Source organism: Ostrinia furnacalis, unplaced genomic scaffold (assembly GCF_004193835.3).
Source record: "Ostrinia furnacalis isolate ACB-3 unplaced genomic scaffold, ASM419383v2 OfSCF4245, whole genome shotgun sequence".
NCBI classification, from domain to species: domain Eukaryota; kingdom Metazoa; phylum Arthropoda; class Insecta; order Lepidoptera; family Crambidae; genus Ostrinia; species Ostrinia furnacalis.
The window spans coordinates 1-13,574 of NW_021134484.1; the positions used below are offsets into that span (position 1 = coordinate 1).

At 34.9% G+C, this 13,574-nt stretch overlaps 1 protein-coding gene across 1 annotated transcript in view; it reads left to right on the forward strand.

Annotated features, from left to right (window-relative positions):
* The first annotated feature begins 4,190 nt into the window (after positions 1–4,190).
* LOC114359217 (uncharacterized) overlaps positions 4,191–13,574 on the forward strand; it is a 43,889-nt gene continuing 34,505 nt past the window's right edge. Inside the window, exon 1 of the mRNA XM_028313514.1 lies at positions 4,191–4,332. The gene's annotated coding sequence lies outside the window, so the exon portion shown is untranslated. The remainder of the gene's footprint in view (positions 4,333–13,574) is intronic.

Sequence of the window (13,574 nt, forward strand, 5' to 3'; positions counted from 1 at the left end):
ATATTTTTTTGACTATTGTGTGGAAAGGACATATATTTAATTACGATGATTTTAGTATATGCTACACACAAATTGAATGAAATTGTGAATGCAGTAACCAAATGTTTCATTGCAACCGAAGGTGTGACACGATGAGAACGCGAAAAATGACCCCGTTTTTTATCGTTTCATGTGATTTTTTCGTATTATTTTTGCTTCTATTACGATAAAATTTATTTTGTATGTAGCTAAATAGATATTTTATCATCTGATTTCAAAGGTATTGTTCTAACTTATACAGTTTATGAACTATTATTGTGTGACCATCAAATTTGAGTGTAAATGAGAAGTACCCAAATAAGCAGACTTTTTTTTATTTCGAAAGGGATAAAAAGTATCCTATGTCCTTCTCCTGGCTCTAAACTACCTCCCTGACAATTTTCAGCTAAATCGGTTCAGCCGTTCTTGAGTTATAAGTGGAGTAACTAACACGACTTTCTTTTATATACAGTGTGTCCGGGCATGTAGTGATCAAACTTTAAAGACGTAATCTATGAACAATTTTATCGATGAAAATACTTCAAAGGACATTGTCAGAAACCGCCTAAAAACCGCCCAAAAACATTAACCCATCATAATTATTTTCTATTTTTTTTAATACATTAAGCACCCATTCATTCTAATGGACACTTAAGCATTGAAAAATTAAATAAATAAGTCTTTTAACGTTTATTCTATAATACTATTACAACTTCCGGACGTTTTGGTGCGTGGCATGGTCTAAAACCTATCAAGTTCCATGGATCCAATGACAAAATCAACTCCGATCTTGCCTTTCTGTCAGCAAAATCCCATGCTGTTGATAATGTCTCATCCGTGGGTTTTGACTTTTCTCCACTCACATATTCCCAAAAATCATTTCTGATCAATAGGGCTTCTACTTGCACTTTCCAACTATCATAGTTGTCTTTTCTCAATAACTCAATACGTACATTCGACATTCTGTTCACGTCACTTTATACGAAATTATTTTCACGACAAACTATTTTAAAATGTTACTTTGCTCTGGGGTTCTGGGCCCATAACCCTTGTTAGGGATATATTAAGTCCGCTACAGAGCAATAAACACAGTGGTTGGTAGTAACATAATAAATATATTGGTATCAAAGCACACGTAGAATATTTACAATAGAGAGTTCGGCACAGCCATTACACAGCTAAAGACAACATCACATTTGAATATAAATGACAGTTCTATCATAGCGGTTCCAGCTAGCCAGCTCTACGTTATACAGCATGAAGGTGCTCATCAACAAAAACACGTGTTCCAAACTATTTGATATTTTCACAACAATGGAAACCCAGATATGATATTGTATAGTTACTAATTTTCTCTTTAAGTAAAATATTACGAAATCATATTATCTAGGTTATTACTCGTAAAAAGTACTTAATGTTTACTAATATATTATTTATTTAAGTAGGTTAAGTTTCCACTACGTCACTGATTTAAATAAGCCAATATCTTGTTAAATTTTCAAATGTTGAAAAATAAAATTGTTCAGACATATTACTTACTTCCTTTAAATTGGAAATTCTAACTTTGTCTTCAAAATTAAACTGATTGGAGAAAAATCTAAATTCTTCGTTTTTGCTCATCTTTTTTTTCTGGTCACACTAGCTTCGAAAAGATTCAGCATTTCTTTTCTATGATTTACTACGTGTTCAACCCCTGTAAAATGGCTCGATGGACTGAATTTCAGGGTCTATTTCCCTGGATGACGTCGTACAATTGATTATATCAGATTTTAAAGTGACGTTACAACTTTCCCGTGGTTTTCTACTGTGAAAAGTCACTTTGGTTTCATTACAGTGTGAAATTCTGGTAGAGCTCATCTTAAAGCGGTGCCCATAATTATTATAGTTTTTACGTCTTTAGATAAAATTATACTACTTCGTAGAAACGGCTTTGTAAATACTTCAATATGAGTTAAAAAATTGATAGTTTTGTGAAAAGGATCGTTTAGGAGTAAATCTTTATGTCTAATACTATGAGAAGATACAGTAAGCTTGCGTTTTTTTTAAGAACTTACTGTTGTTTCGTTCGTTCGTTTCAGCCGAAAAATGTCCACTAGATACCCACACTACGTCTTCCGGCTCGTGGTCGCCACTCAAGAACTTTCCTGCCCCAGCGGCCATCAGCTCTACGAGCTATGTGCCCCGCCCACTGCCACTTGATTTTAGCGATTCTGCGGTTCTTTACTTGAAATTAACTTTAAGAAGTTACTGTCTGGTCAACTCAAGGTGATACTGAATGATTTCCAGATTTGCCAATTTAAGATTGGATCAGGTAAGCAAAAAACATAATCCTCCTTCAGGCACAGTCAGGTAAAAAGTTTGGTAGGTACTATGTTTTTCAAAACGTGATTGCATTTACACATCACATAATGAGTGCGTAGATTGGTACTACACATGCATATAAACCAACTGGATCTAACTGCATTACGTACAGCCATCATGGTCGAACGATCGAGCCGTACTATACCTTAATATAGATCATTATCATTTTTTTTAGCTATAGAGCGGTAAATATTGAACATAGACCTCCTCTAATGATTTACAGATTGATCAATCTGAAAAAAGGGTTAGATAAAAAATCATCATCATCATCATCATTTCAGCCATAGGAGGTCGACTACTCAACACAGGCCTCCCATTGATTTTCACAATGGCCGGTTAGTGGCGGTAGATACAAAATGCAAGATATATTAAATAATTAAATATTTGGCGTTACGCTTAATGCTAACACATACTCAATTCTATTACACATAAAAGTAAACCAACTGCATCTAACTGCATTACGTTCAGCCATCATGGTCGAACGATCGCGCTCAGTTCACGCACCGTTTGCGATCGCGTTACACGAAGGTCTTCCAGCCCTATTATGAACTTTGTCTAGGCTTTATGGAGAGCTGTGGGAAGGGAAATAAGTTCCAATGCCAGACATAATGCGAAGATTCTTATTTTACTACCGAAAAAAGTTTGCAGAATCTAAAGAATATTACTGTAGAAAGGGTTATTTTTCAAATAAGTCATAGTTCTGTATTAACCGTATATTATACTTATAGATATGATATTTTATGCTTAAATAAAACACTTGTTACCCAGCCTCTACACAGTAAACATAATACAAATATTTCTAAGACAAAAACTTTCATAAAGAACACTGCAATCTGGCCCTGAAACGCAATTAGTTTTCGATTTGCTGTAAAATGATTGCTTTTAAATAATTAATTGAGTTTGCAAAAAAATTGCAATGTGTTAACAATTGATTGAAACAATTGCTTAGACTAGGCGCAGACCATCGATTTTTAGTTGTCCGATAGTTGTGCCCGATTTTAAATTGTATGAAGAATCAGCCAAATCGAATCGGTGTAATGTGCGCACTTCCATGCACGCCCGTACTGATCAACTGCCCGACTAAACTATCGGCCGAAAAAAGTAGGCTTACAAAATCTATCCATACCATGTATTTAATTCTTTTGTTAATTGAGGCAAGTGTCAATTATCCAATTGTTTGTAAGCCAAGTAGGTACCTACAGCTTAAAAGTTAGCCAACTACCTACTTTGTTTATAAATATTTAATATCAGAACTAATAACATTACTTGGTACATTTACAAAAACAATGGACTTAGTCGGTAGTTGCGGATAAATTTAAAACCTCTAGCGAGACGAGAAGGCTATCCGAAAGTATTGAAATTTTTTAAAACGCTTGTCCAAATAGTTTAAAAGTGTTGTCAGGGAAACGACTCTCGTAGGTGTAATTGAGCACAGAGCTAGGATTAATTGAAGCAGAAATGTATCAAGAGTGCAGAACCAACGGTGGCGCAAACCAACGCAGGCGCGTTGCGATTCTCTAATAGCAGTAGCGGTCTTACCCACGATAGGGACACCCGTAGCGCCCGCCCATCGCTCGCCGACTTTCGTATCCGTACGCATTTAAAAAGTGACATGACATTCCATATTCAAGTTTTCCGCTGTTTTTCGCGCGCGAAAAAATTCAAATAACAAATTTTCGAACTACAAACAAAATACACAGTGACTGGCCGCTTCTCTTTTGTTTTTATTTTCGTCTTGCCCATTGTTAGCGATGAGCATTGTTCTTTCTTAAAAGTGTTGCTCGATGTTGACGGTTGAAAAGAACAAAAAAGTTTGAATCGGACCTTTTTGTTGGATATGAAATGACAATTAAGCAATTAACATTAATTAATTGTGACTTATCACGTCGGAAAGTGGTTTGAGACTTTATTGTTAAATTGTGGCAATGGTTTCGAGTGGATTACAGTTAGTAGGTAAGAATTGTTTGAATTTAACTTCCATTAGTGTTGTGACGCTGGTATATTTACTGTTTATGTCCATCTTAAAGCTATTACGACTGTTTTACGGGAGTTTAAATTATATAGCTTAGATTTAATGGTTTCGGCGATAAAGATGTCAATCGTAAAGTGATATACTATAGCATCAATTCACAACAGGCGACATTTAACCGGTTCTGGGTTAGATGCTTTTATGACTAAAGGCTAATAATATTGACGATTGTGACTAACTGTAAAAATTTTATTGACTAAATAAATAAGTAGTAGATAGTTATTTTGGCTTAGAATAAGATAATACCTACCTATTATAAGTGTCAGTAATTTAATTTTAAGTGATACATATTTAGAATGGGTCAAAAGTTTGAAATAAGGTTTAGTTAAGAATAAGAGTACTTATTCAGCATAAAAAAAATACAGTGGTTAGGCAATACCTACTAAACTTTCTGTGGGTTACACGTCATTTTTGAAGTGATTTTGATTTTCTTAAATAGGTAGTATTATTGATATCCTTAATTTTTTATAGCTGAATAATTTGAAAATTTAAAGTACCTACCTACTTACCTAAAATAAAAGATTTCATTTGGAAGAAAATATTAAACAACTTTAAGTTTCTAATTAAATAAACATTGTAATCTTCGTTTAAAATAACATTTTAACCCTTTTCTTGGCATTGTGCATTTAAAGATACGTTGACCAAAACAAAAATATGGGCGAGAAACCAAAAACTATTTTTAATTGTTTTTTTAATATAACATTAGCCCAAATACTACAGATTGTGTTACACAGTATAGAATCGCTACAGGCTGCACAGATTTAACAGTAATATTCAAAATGTCAGACCGTTGACAGGCGTCTACGCACCAGCTAATAATTTTAATTATTTTCGGTGTTATTTTTAAAGAATATTGGTGATTATTTGTAGTAATATGGATAGTAAATAAAGGTTTCATGATGATAGTGCTGTTTTTTCATCCCAAAACTTGTATAATTATTCTTGTACGATGCGGATTGTCCGAATGTATCTCTAAATGCACACTGTCAGATACGTAATAATTTACTTTCAATTTTGAATGTATCTTTAAAGACACATTGCCAGGTTCTCATTGACTTTATTTTATGATTTTTTTCATAGATTTTATCGCATAAAAAAGGGATCATGTTATTAGTTAGTAATATTTAAAGCTGTAAATTATATGCCGATGTGAGTTTTAATTCATGTAATAAAGAATGTTGTTTTTTGGACAACTTTGTGCTGCAGCAACAAAATCAGGCGCGCAAAATGCTGGTTCTGGTTCCAAAATCTGGAACCAGGTCGAAAGTTAGTGGCGGTGACACTTCAGCTGATGAATTAGAAGCCGCACTTAGCCTCCTGATTCTCTTGGGTGGTTATCTTCCTACTCCAAACAACCCAGATCACCCCCAAAAAGCGAGCAGCCTATGCAGGCTGCTGCATGCTTCTGGTTATAAAGCTGGTGATTGAAGAATTTCAGCCAGTTCGACTGCTGCATAGTTTCCCAGAGAGTTCCAGAGATCCATTTCCGCTATCTTAAGTTTCCGCTGTAAGTTGGGTATCAAATTATCTTCAATCGAAGACGTGAACACAGTTCGGTACCAGTTGGCATCAATACCCCTCGTATTTTTTTAATGCTCTTGCAGGATTCCTATGTGTCCTATCTGCATTTGCTTCTCCTGGATGGTAAGAAGGGTGTAAGGTTCAGGAGGTACTCCAACGACGCTGATGGAGTGGTTCTCATACATCCAAATGAAGCTATACTTGCAAGGCGTTACAGACTTTGAAGTGGGTTTTTTACTTTGTTTTCAGTTTTTTGTAAAATATACTTACTTTTTATTTCTCAAATAAGGAATAGCTTAAGTTTTTGTAGTAATTTTCATTTAAATAACTAATTTTTACTAACAATTAAACCATTTTTTAGTTTACTACAAAGCTGGCAATGTGCACTTAAAGATACATACTATATTTCCAAAACTACATACCTAAGATTTTTTTTCGTATTTTTTACATGATTTTTACTTGTCCTAAATCCAATATTTATAGTGTAAATCACAAATATTAACCAAAACCGTCTTTGCCAAGTATAGGGTTAATAATTTAATAACCTAAAGGTTAAAATTCATTCTGTAAGCATCCATAAAATAAGGTTACTACCAATTTAAATTAAAAGTGTAATTTCGAATGTTCCATAGCTCTACTATTTATTCATTTTTAAAAATATGAACATCCCTAACACCCTGGTCGATATTATTCAACAAACTCCAACGCACTTGCTTGCTGACGTTCAGGGCCCATAACTTCCCGGATACAGCAAGCCCGCATGTCAAACGCAAGCGAGCTAGTTGTAGAGCTAGCTTGTACGCGGCACGCTCGCGCTGTCCTATAAATAGAACATGGAGTTCTCTTGCATAACATCATCCACCAACGGGGTGGATGCAGTGATATTTTTCATGCAAAAAAATGGCACGCGTATTATTAATTATTAGTAGAATAATAGACTAATAAATACTTTATAGACAATGTTATTATGTGGTTTATGTACTAGAATTATTTAAATATCTTATCCTTAGATAATTTTGGACAAGGGACTGCATTATTTAATTTCAAAATTACTTACTCAACTAAAAATAAATAAACAAAGAACAAGAAATAAATAAAGTTTTACCTGTAAAGTTAATCGTCTATTACCGGTGCTGTTATATTTCACACCCATTTCGCAAGACACTATTAGTGTGCGTGTAACGAGTTGAGTTAATAAGCATTATAAATGTGTTTCCTTTGCGATTTTAAGATATTCGTAACAGCAATACTGTAAATTAGAGGGTTTATTATTGATTCTACCCATTTAATTATATCCATAAGTCACAATCAGACCACCTGCGTGGTTGAGGATTCCGGGTGAAGCTCGCTTCCACCTTCGGCCTGATCATCACTTACCATCAGGTGAGATACAGGCCAAGAGCTTCCTCGTTGTGGATAAAAAAATCACTTTCTTAGGAAATCTCCACGCTGCATGCATCATTCCTAATTACAAAACAACTTATTGCAAAAATTACATTCTGGGTTGTTACGAAATTGAATAATTATGCAATAGGTTTAATAATTATTATTTGAATATTTTTTTCCTACCTCTAATCCTTATTCCCAGAATAATTAAGTCTGTCAGTGAGTTATTGAATCAATTTGACACTGACATTTTTATTAAACTTTTCTTAGACTGAACTTAAGGTCTCTAGTATAAAACTATAAAAAGGTGTATACTACAGTGAGGTGGGTTTGTTTCACTGTCAACTATCCATCTTTTACCAAAAAAAATGAAGCATTATTGCATGATACCATCCCTGCAAAGTCTACAAGACAGCTTTGATTTAACCCCAACTGATATTCTCGTTCAAGGCAGTTTGTGCATAGCTCCGACACCTGTAAACAGGTTAAGTTGTCGTGTTAGAAACTTGTAGTTCCCAATACAAGTTTGATAGACATATCAGGCTTCTATACGAGGAGAACATATTTTAAGAACGCTTCGTCGTGATGTAAGAAGCTATATCAGGGAATTGTCTAAGAAAGAAAGAAAAAATGTTTATTCAGTAGGTATCATCGACAATACACATAACTTACAACAATACTTAAAAAATATTTAACGAGTAGGTACATATTACAATGATGCTGAAAAGGTATCCACTCAGCATGGTGTCGTAGCATCTCAGTAGATAATGCCACGACGCTGGTCTTCCGTGGACAGCCAGTCTACAGTAAAGAACGTTTTTATCGAAAAATTGATGTTTTTTCAGCACTTGTGTATCATAAAGATAAAATAGAACAAATTATGTCGTCATCAAAAATAGGTACTTTGGGCAACTTTTTTTGGTGTCAGCATATTTTTCATTAATATACATACTTATTTAAATGATACATCACTATAATACGGTTGGAATTTATGAAGTTTTCAGATACTATATTTTCTCAAATAGGGTAAGTACACACAATATTTTATGATATTATTCTTCCCCCAAAATAGCCCATTTAAATACAAGTCTAAAATAAACGTACAATTAAATCTATTATTTTGTATTATAACAATCTTAATTAAGTAGGTACAACAAATTAATATACTAACAATTTAGTGTATAGTTCTTAGAAATAATCACTTTAATCCTGTGATATCCATCCCACGGGTTTCTCCCACAGGATGTCCGGATTAATTTGATCTGTACCTAGAAATAGACCCGAATCAGCGTAGCCGACACTTCATTAACATCATCCAGACTGTATTATCTCAAATCCCATTGCAGATAGGCCTTAGGTCCCAAAATAGCATATTTCGGGCGTCAGCAAGTTTAATTTTTCAGCTTATTTTTTATCTTAAACCAAGGCAGTAAGATCCAAAATATCGTGGTAAGGATTATCTTTAGTCAGAAAATGTTTGAAGAGTCCCCCTGCTGAACGTTATTTTGTATCGTAATACCATAAAGGAGGAAAAAAAAGTCAATTTTTAATTTGCTGACGCTTAAAAAAGGCTAGTGGAGCGGGATCCTCTAAGGGAGTCAATCCAAACTCTCAGTCCCACTACTAGGTACGACTTTGTACAACTTTGTTCAACTTATTTACTTATTAAATTTTCAAGTCACGAATCAATCTTAGACCAAGCAGAGTTTGTGCGTGTAGTTTAGTTTGAATGATCATCATCATCATCACCAGGTCATTTAGTCAGATTTTGGCCTAAGCTTCCCACGCTGGCCAAACGGGTTGGGGAGGCTAGTTTGAGTATTACATTTTAAAAAATCTAGTGATTGACATTGTGACTAGTTGACATAAATAATATTTATGAATTTTACTTTCTATCGTGCACTAGCCTGGAATTTTTTGAGGATATTGACAAACTTTTTCAATAAAACTCGTTCCCAAAATCGTCGATATAGGCATATAAATAGAGGTTTTTAAAAGCTTTATTCCGAACTATTCGTCATGGTTTTGGATGTCATGCCATACCTTATCTATTACCTATAATATCGTTGACTGGGTTCGAGTTTTTAATATAATAAGTAGTTTTGTTACATTTCGACTTTTATACCTGATAATAATGTATTTCAAGCTGGCGACTTTTTCTAGTTAATAGAAGTGTTTTTGATACTAAATAATTGTATTTGTGAATCTTTTGTGTTTGACAACTAAAGTTAATTGAGTTTTCAAACCAAAACAAAGGATTCTTAGAAAGACTGCTTCAGAAATATTTATGGCGTCAACTATCTAACTCGAAAAACTGAAAGATAAATAGTTAAGTAGTAAGACAGACAAAATTTACTTCAACATCACGGCATTTGATCAAACTTTTTATAATTATAAAAAATATCAAAAGCTGAAATAATCTAAACTTAACACAACAAAACGAACTAGTACCTAGTTCATTAAGATAACAAACGCTAATCCTGTCTCAGCTCCGCAACGATGTCAAGATTTTACCGTTAACGCCATTTTACTGTCGCTTAAGCTTACAAAGTTATGATTAGGTCTGAAACGTTATGAAACTTGATAGTTATGAAGTTACATAATACGGCACAAAAGATCCCTCTGGGATCGGAGTGCACTGAGAACTCTCGTGACGACCCTTACAAGTTTAATAGTAGCCGTATTAATTAATGTCCCATTGAAAGGTAGTAACACAATGGAGGAAGAGACAGTGGTACCTACGTTTCTTTACACGCTCCAAGTCAGTCAAGCTATAATCTATCTATCTATCTACTTATCTATCTATATAAATAAAAATGAATTGTTTTTCGTTAGTCTGATTAAAACTCGAGAACGGCTGGGCCGATTGAGCTGATTTTGGTTTTAAAATGTTTGTCGTAGTCCACTGTAGGTCTAAACGGTGAGCAAATAAGGAAAAATTGCGATGGCTTATTTATTGCCTTTAAGGCGAAACAGAGTTCGCGGGGTCAGCTAGTATTAATAAAATTTAGAATAAAACAAATTTGGTGATGTTAACAGGAGTGCCTAGACACGGGAAGCCCAGGACTGATGGCCGAGTGTGAGTTTACATCAAAAGTCCTCACTAGTGAGCGCGTTAAAAAAAAATGAAAATTTTAGTTCTCGAAAGTTTCCGCTAGGGGCGCTGTACAATCCGTCATACATTTAAGGTCACTTTTTTACACGGTCGACATGCGTTTGACGTAAACTCACACTACGCTCTCGTTCTTCGGGCAAGGCATTTGATTCAACTGCTGTGCTGGCGCCACACAATTTGATATATTGGCTCCAAGTGATAGTCTTGGGTCTAAAACATCAATGTGTAGATCGGTTTTGGCCTCACCTTTATGTCCAAAAAACGATCTACACAAGATTAAATATACCTAGCTTAGTTATTTAATTTTTAGCGTTAAGAGTCGCATCTCAAACTAATTTGAAAATTATAAATAACTTGAAAATCGAACTGCCTAAGATGGGAATTCGCTTCTATACCTAGCTTACTTACTTTAATAGAGTCCTAGGACTTTAATGCCACTTTTGCAACTGGTTTTATTTGCTGGCTTTCTTAAACTTCTGCTTGTTAATATTGAGAAGTAAACTTACTGTGATTGTGTTAACTGTGATTTGAGGGAAGCTTATGAATAGGTATTTTATTGCCTCGTAAAATGGCGTATGAGAATCACTGACGTTAATAGGGATATTAGATACTACAATTAAGATCTTGTCGCGTTGTTTTTGAAAGTTACAAAGATTACTTTTAGGGTACATTAGGGTACTATAGGGGACTCTTCCGCCTGACCACTTTGTAGAAATTTAAGCGTAAGCGCATCGCTCCGGTCACGTGCTCACCCCGTCTCTAATTGGTTACGCATTTTACTATATTTTTACTACGACCAATAAGAGACAATCAGGGCTTAGGTTGCAATACGAAATACCATTGTGCACTTTATTGTCATACGGTAAAGGTTTAAAACGAAATGTTTCTTTTTCTTCAATCTTTCTTAGTTTTAGGCTGAGTTGCACCACCTAACTTTGACCGTAACTATAACAGTAACCGGTGCTTTTTGTATGGAGTTTGACAGATTTTTGACGTTTATCAAAGTTAAAGTAAGATGGTGCAACTCAGCCTTAGAATTTTAATAATAGAATTTGTTTACAAACAAATAGATAATGTATTTTTTTAATATTGTGTTTTTATACGAGGTCTGTCTGCTTTTTTATTTGGCGAACTGTCGACATATTCTCGCCTTTGTTTTTTTGTGAAGTTTTGTGATCAAAACCGATTGATTTTGTTTTGTGTTGACCCGTGCTATTAATTGGACTGTTTGATTGCCTTTTTATTCACCTCCGCGCGATTACTGAACCATGCCTCTCAAAATAATTCTTAATTCTTATATTTACTTACAAACTTATCTACAATAAACATTGTTAACTGTTTAAGTATTATTTAGTTTGAAGTTTAATTGTTATTGATTTAATTAATTTAAGACATTGTGTAAAGACACTTAATGTGCAATAAAAATTGTATTTGATATAAAACTAACTTAATATTATAATATTTACGATAACCAATTACCTGGATCATTGCTAGTATTGCTACCTAGTGCAATATTTGTATTAAATTGTAATAACGTAGTTAGATAAGTGTTTCTTTAAAACGGAAAACAAAAGTTGCTAATGTATTAAAAATCAATAGAAACCTATTTTAGGTTTTTATTTACATTTAAGGATTTAAGAAAGTTATTATGAAGTTATCTTACAATAATTGTTTTTAAGCCACAAGTATTCCTTAACTCTTTACTAATTAATTCAATAACAAATATTGTTTATAAATTATGAGTTCCGAATAAATTAAATACCCATTAAATAAGTAAAATTCGAAAGTAACTAACTGTATGATTTTGTATTTCTCGCCTTAACTAGCTAAACTAATATCACGAGATTTACACTCTTAATCTTAATATCAACAATAATTATAGAAAGGGCTACTTTTTTCTCAGGAAATTGCACAGTTACCTCGGAATGTGCGATACCTATTTTGTGACCCGAGCGGGCAATCGCTAGTTCAACGGCAACGAAGCCCCATATAATATTTTGTAGCGATTCTTTATTGGGTTTCAAATTGACTAAAATGCGATGTTGCCAAACGAGCGCTACGGATGCGGGTAATAAGCAATACTCACTCCTAAACGCTTTACATAGAGCTTAGTTTGCAAGGGTAAACATCTACAGTGGTGCGCCGACGCTGCTTAGACCCGAATCATGAATGAACGGGGCGTAGCATAATCGAGCGTGTGTGTGCAAACAATTTAGGCCCTTAAGGTGTCAAGGCGTCCGAGTCCCCGATAGTACATAAGAATATCCCTGGAAACTTATTAAATGATATAGTGTAAGTAATAGAGATATTTTTCCAATCAACATCCGATATAATATGTAGCCAACGGACAGATTCCTTATAAAGGTAGCAGGAAGACACTGGATGCAGGCCGCTACTAGCCATTGAGGAAATCATTGGGGGAGGCCGGAGGCCTATGTTCAGCAGTGGATGTCCTATGATTGAAATGATGATGATGATGACGGACAGACTCCTCACTCTATAATAAAGACTGATAACTGACACAGCGCCTTGGAAGTGAGATTAAGGGTAAAAAGGAATGTATGTAAAGCCAGGAAAGATGTTATAATTACAAGTGAGTACATTGCAGATCAGTTATATTGAGACCGGTTAATTGGGACAAGCGTTGGAAGTTGCGCCAGTTATTAACTGTGATGTAAGAAAAATGTTATTTATTTTCCCATATCCTCTGTACATGGTCACACTTAGAACATTAGCGCTGTACTTGAACTACCACACCCCACCATTTAAACCTTTTGAGGCCTAAACCCGCAAAGTACTTGAAAAGGTACAAAGAAGTAACTCGATTAGAGGCCTTCCAGTAGCACATCTTAGCCAACTCGATGGGAGAGATTAGCGGTCGCGGCCGTTAGGGGATCAAGAAGCAGCTATTAAAGGCTCGTTTGAGAAACAGTAACCGGCCTATTTTTCACCGGTCACGCTGAAGAGGGTATTTTGGACACTGTAGATGTATAAATACAGTAAGAGCGCTTTCACACCAGGGCGTTAGTAGCGCGACTGCAGCGCGGCAGTGGCGTTTTTATAATGTGAAGGCATGCATCCGCTGCTGTCACATAGTATGAAATTTTCGGCAGCGCGTCTGTCGCGCGTATGTCGCGCTAATCG